Raw genomic sequence first — 6,572 nt, 5'->3', positions numbered from 1 at the left:
ATTGAGATATGTAAAGTGTGAGATTCAAACTTCTTCTGTAAGTCAAGGAAGTAATCTCAGAATATTTATATAAAAAATTATGCGTCCATGATATACATATACATTCATACATGTATGCATGTATGAGTAAAATAATAGTAAGACCACCTATGATTAATAAGAAACGTTACAGTACATGTGATGACAGATTTACAATGCCGAAAATTTTTCTTATGCTCCAAGTATCAAGTGTCAATGATTCAATATGACCGTTGGTACCGCATGAACATTTTAAAATAATCAAATGTTGAAATATAAGAATCTATACGATTGATAAAATAATTCATTTAATCAAACCGAGATTTGCAGTTCTAAGAATGCTAATAAAATTTTTTAAATTATTAAACGATCATGATTATTGTAAAATCAATTTTAACTAATTAATCTTATGTTTTTGTAATAATAATAATAATAATAATAATAATAATAATAATAATAATAATAAATGGAAATAATAATAGGGATGAAATAAATAAAAATTTATTATTATTTAATTTATTATCACAAAAATATTTCGAATAGTGCTTTCGACAGTCGGAGTAACTTCTAAAAAAAAAATTTTTTTTATGATTAAAAAAACAAAAGTTTGTTCAGATCTTAGTTAAATAATTTGTTTTTTAAAAAATATTTTTTTCAAGTTTTTATGTGTATAGAACTATAATACATAAGGCCCACTGTTTTACGTCTGACCGATCGTAAAATTTTCCATCTCACTCGAATTTCTCTTTAACATAGGCATGTGTTGAAAAACTTAAATTTAATAGATCATATTTTCATTTTTACTCAAGACGTTTCAAGTGAGCAATTGTAAGTTTTAGTGAGTTCTTTTTGTGAATTTTTGTGCGTGTTAACGTTAAAATACACTCAAGAAAAATGTATTTAACAATCCTTGCAATAGTTGAAATATTAAAAGAAGAGCTTATTCGTGAGTTGCGAGTTCGCAAGGATATTAGAAAATACTTAAAAAAAGGCGGCGTTTGGCAAGACCAATCGCTACACATCAAAAATTTATTCGAATTAGATGAGAACAGTGATAATGCTAATGGGGAATTAGCATCCAATTCGATTATTGTGGATAGAGTTCCACTAATATGGAATCAATTGACATACAGGCAAAAACAGTACGTCAATTTTATGTTGCATTATTCTCCGATCCCTATCAAATTATTCGATGGGATGGATTTCGGAGGTTGGCGACGATGGATCCAAGTAAAACGTATATGGGATAGAACAACTTATGAATACCTTCTTGGGTATAATGAAGATGGCGAAGATGAGATTGAAATGGAAGATTGTTTCCGCATCAAGGATATGTTCGAATATAATGAAGAACATGTAAGTATTTTTTTAAATTTTAATAAATAATAATGAATATAAAAATTGACCAACTAAATTTTGTTCACAGTATGACATGGAGTATGCATACAGCTTTCACCTCCGGGAGCTGTTTAAGGATAACCCAGCATATGTAAGTATTTTTTTTTTTTTAAATTAAAAAAAATAATATTAATAAAATATAAAATTTTTTTGTTGTGAACTGTTGAAGTGAACTGAACAATAAAAAAAATGAGTATTGATATATTTGGACGTTCTTTGAAAACTGTAGCAGTTGTTAGTGGACCTCCAGGAGCTTCAGGAAGAGGATTTAAAATAAATTCCGACGGACAATATGATTTAGAAAACAAAAGATTATGTGAAGTTGGACAACCAGTGAACGATAATGACGCGATAACATTGAAATTTATGCGTGATTTTATAAATAAAGAATTATCTTTATTAGAGAGGACTATAAGAGAAGATCAATCAGAAATTATTTCCCATTTACATTCAGAAGTTGTATCATTGAGGACTTCTCTTGATTTGTTGAAAAAAGAAAATCAAGAATTAAAAAGAAAGAAACCGAAACAAGAAGAATTAGGAAAAAAAAATGGAAGATAAAAAATCGGTAATAGCATATGAACTTCACAGACCAGCTCGTAAAAATTATCAACGCCGCCATGTTGATATTCGAGGACTTGATGAGACTTGGCAAGCTGATTTAGTTAAAATGATTCCTTATTCAAAAGTAAATAATAATTATAAATATTTACTAACAGTGATTGATATATTTTCCAAGTACGCTTGGGCTGTACCTATAAATAATAAAAGTACTAATGATGTAACCAAAGCAATGGATTCTATATTAAAACACGGAAGAATTCCACAAAATCTGCATGATGATCAAGGCAAAGAATTTTATAATCAAGAATTCCGTAATCTTATGAAAAAGTATAAAATCAATATGTACTCAACATTTAGTAATTTGAAAGCATCTATATGTGAAAGATTTAATAGAACACTTAAAACTAATATGTGGCGAAAATTCACTGCTCGTGGTACTTATAAGTGGATCGACATAATTGATGATTTAGTGAATACTTACAACAACACTAAACATAGAACAATAAAAATGAAACCAGCAGATGTAACTGTTGATAATGAACAAGACTTGAAGAAGAGTATTTACCAACCTCTTACTTTTGATTCTTAACAAAATTTTGATTTTTCTTATTTAAACACATAAAAAATAAAATAAATATCTTTTTAATCGCAATCACTTACAATAACCGTTTCTACATCCGATAAGTCTGATAAGTCAATAGAAGAATCGTCAAGCATTTCATGCAAACACTCTGAATCTCGATCTTGGAGACTATCTTGTGCTGCATGTCTCTCTTGTTCCTCTTGTTCCTCTCGCTCCTGTTGCGGTATATAAACATTAATAACCCACCAATGTTGATACAACATTATTTGGATTCTGTTAAACCGCCAACCGTTGACCATGATTGGAGGCTCAGGGTCTGTAACATTGATTAACTCAAACGACCAACGCAAAATTTCATCAGTGATGATCAGGGTGGCTTGATCATCATCCACACTGAAGGTGCACCCATTGATGTCATCACCGCGCATCACAATGTTCTCCAATTGTCGCTCGATGTACAAAGATAGACTTGAGATTGAATAAGTCTCAATCCATCTTCTTGGCCAAAGTACGTTGTATTTCAGGAACATTATCGAACGAGAGGCTATGAAAAAAATTATATTTATAAATAGTAATTATAATATTAATCAACTTACCAAATGATAGAATTATTTCCTTTTTAAATAGCAATGAATCTTTACAATTTCCTACTAGTAGATCATTAAAACAGAAATAATGAATATCAAATGATTCAATATTAATTACTCGAAATTTCCATGTTAACTTGTTGTGGTTGATCTCCAATCGTGTAATGATATTATCTACTTGAAAGCGAGATCCATGAAAAGTCTCCCTTCTTGAAATTATCTCATCAAATTCATCATTTATGTATTGAAAATTGCAACCATGTTAGAAAACCACTGAATAGGTAGAAAAATATTATATACTATTCCTTGTAAGGCCTGAAAAAATTTTTTTCACTAATATATGAAAAAATAATAAGATTAAAAAAAATCATAAACTTACATCCATTTTTTTCTTATGAAAAATATTACACTTTTTCCGAATAAACTTAGAAAAAACAATATTGCACTTTTAACTATATTTTTTTAATATTTGAGAAATATTGTTTATCAACTTAGTACTTTTTAACTATAGCAGTATGAGAATGTAATATAAAAAATTTATCTGATGCTTATTCCAAGCAGAAGACTTATGAAGTGAGACGAAAAATTATTAAGCATGATTAAATTGTATTATAAACATTTAAGAAGAATTTTTTGATATCAATATTTTAAATGGGAGAAAAAAATAAGCATGGAAAACTATAGATGAGTGTGTATGAGAGCGAGAGAGAGAGAGAGAGATAGTTTTTACGATCACTGAAATATAACACCTAGCTCACTCAAGTAATATTAATAATGATGAAAAATAATATCATTATCTATATAAATAAAAATAAAATGCCGCATGTATGTCCACGCATCACTTGAGAACGGCTGGACCGATTGGGCTAATTTTTTTTTTGTTGTCTTCAGAATTTTCAGGAGAAGGTTTGTAGGTCATAATAATTTTCAAAAAATCCTCCCCCAAAGGGAATTGCGGGCGCGTTAACAATGAATAATTCCCGTTTTTAAACTATGGATCCTATAGACCCCAAATTTGGTAGGAATCTTCTGTAAGGGATATAGAAATAATCTATGGACGAATTTCACGATAGCTCACTCCACAGGGGGTTGCGGGGCAGATATTAACAATGAAAATTTTTAATTTTCAAATTATAGATCCCACAGACGGCAAATTTAGTTGGAGTCTTCCATATGTGGTACGGAAATATTTTAAGAACGGATTTTACAGCAACCCACCCTAATAAAGATTGCGGGGGTGGGTGTTAGAATGTTAAATTTCTATCTCCAAACTGTAACTCTACAGACTCTAAATTTGGTAGGAATCTTCGTGTATAGTTTTAAGTTCAGCTAAGAATGGATTTTATCAAATTCTAACCCCAAAAAGGATTGCGGGGACGTCAGCAATGAAAAACTATCATTTCCAAACAATAGTTTCTATAGACTCGAAGTTTTGTAAGAATCTTTTATTTATAATGTAGAAATCATCTCGAATAGGATCTTATGAAATTCCTCCCTCACATAAGATTGCGGAGGTATTAATTGTCAAAAAATTCATATTCTTCAAATATCAGTTCCTACAGATATAAAATTTGATAAAATCTCAAGAGAAACAGGAAATTTTGGAAGTTCAGGGAAGTTTAAACGGTGAAAAACATAAATAATAAACAACAGAAAATACTAAAAACGACAATTTAGTTTTCCAATACACAATGTTCTGAGCTGAGTAATGAGGTCCGATCTCTTTGGGTCCGTTCCTAGCTGTAAAGTAAGGTCCGATCTTTTTGGTCTGTTTTGTTTTCAGAAATAAAAAAAAGTGTCAGTTAGTTGTTAAAAGAAATAAATTAATTTCAAGCCAATGAATAAAATCTATCATCAGATTGTCAGTGCGCAAGAAATTTTTTATTGTTTTTGTTTCAAAATGCCAAGGAGAAGACGACCTGACGACTGTTCGTGAGTCGGGAAACCACCATCTTTATATATTTACGCACTGCAAGAAAAGATAAAAAATGTAGTCCATCGGAAAGCTTTAAAATTAATTAAGTGTATAAATATGTTGCATTTAATGTAAATAAAAATTTTGTATCAAGTTTTAACTATACTTTTCACAAATATATGTAGATGATACGAAGTTCACCGGGTCGTCTAGTTAATAATAATTTTTAAAAGATAGTAATAATAAAAACAAAAAATTCATTTAAAAAATTGTTTTTTATTAAAAAAATTGTAAAAATTTCCATCATGGATACAATTGCTAATCTAATTGTCTCGATGCAATATTAATAATAATAATAATATAAATGATAATAATAATAATAATATAAATAATAATAATAAGAACTTACCGTCTCAGAATTATTTTTCATAAATTAATAATAATATTAATAATAATGAAATTAATAATAATAAGAACTTACCGTCTCAGAATTATTTTTTCATAAATGAATAATAATATTAATAATAATATTAATGATAATAATACTAATAATGTGAGGATAATATGAGGATAATATAAGGATGACATAAGGATATAAAAATATTAAAAAATTTATTTAAAAAAAAATATTAAAAATTTATTCAAAAAAATATATTCAAAAAATATATTCAAAAAATATATTGAAAAAAATTATTTTAAAAATAATATGAAATATATAAAAAATTATTTAAAAACTTAAATTTAAAAAATAATGTTGATGATGATTACTGTGAACAAAAAAATTTTATATTTTATTAATATTATTTTTTTTAATTTAAAAAAAAAAAAATACTTACATATGCTGGGTTATCCTTAAACAGCTCCCGGAGGTGAAAGCTGTATGCATACTCCATGTCATACTGTGAACAAAATTTAGTTGGTCAATTTTTATATTCATTATTATTTATTAAAATTTAAAAAAATACTTACATGTTCTTCATTATATTCGAACATATCCTTGATGCGGAAACAATCTTCCATTTCAATCTCATCTTCGCCATCTTCATTATACCCAAGAAGGTATTCATAAGTTGTTCTATCCCATATACGTTTTACTTGGATCCATCGTCGCCAACCTCCGAAATCCATCCCATCGAATAATTTGATAGGGATCGGAGAATAATGCAACATAAAATTGACGTACTGTTTTTGCCTGTATGTCAATTGATTCCATATTAGTGGAACTCTATCCACAATAATCGAATTGGATGCTAATTCCCCATTAGCATTATCACTGTTCTCATCTAATTCGAATAAATTTTTGATGTGTAGCGATTGGTCTTGCCAAACGCCGCCTTTTTTTAAGTATTTTCTAATATCCTTGCGAACTCGCAACTCACGAATAAGCTCTTCTTTTAATATTTCAACTATTGCAAGGATTGTTAAATACATTTTTCTTGAGTGTATTTTAACGTTAACACGCACAAAAAATTCACAAAAAAAGAACTCACTAAAACTTACAACTGCT

The sequence above is a fragment of the Cotesia glomerata genome, linkage group LG6 (assembly GCF_020080835.1).
Source record: "Cotesia glomerata isolate CgM1 linkage group LG6, MPM_Cglom_v2.3, whole genome shotgun sequence".
Classification (NCBI taxonomy): Eukaryota; Metazoa; Arthropoda; class Insecta; order Hymenoptera; family Braconidae; genus Cotesia; species Cotesia glomerata.
Note: the sequence above shows the minus strand (reverse complement) of the source record.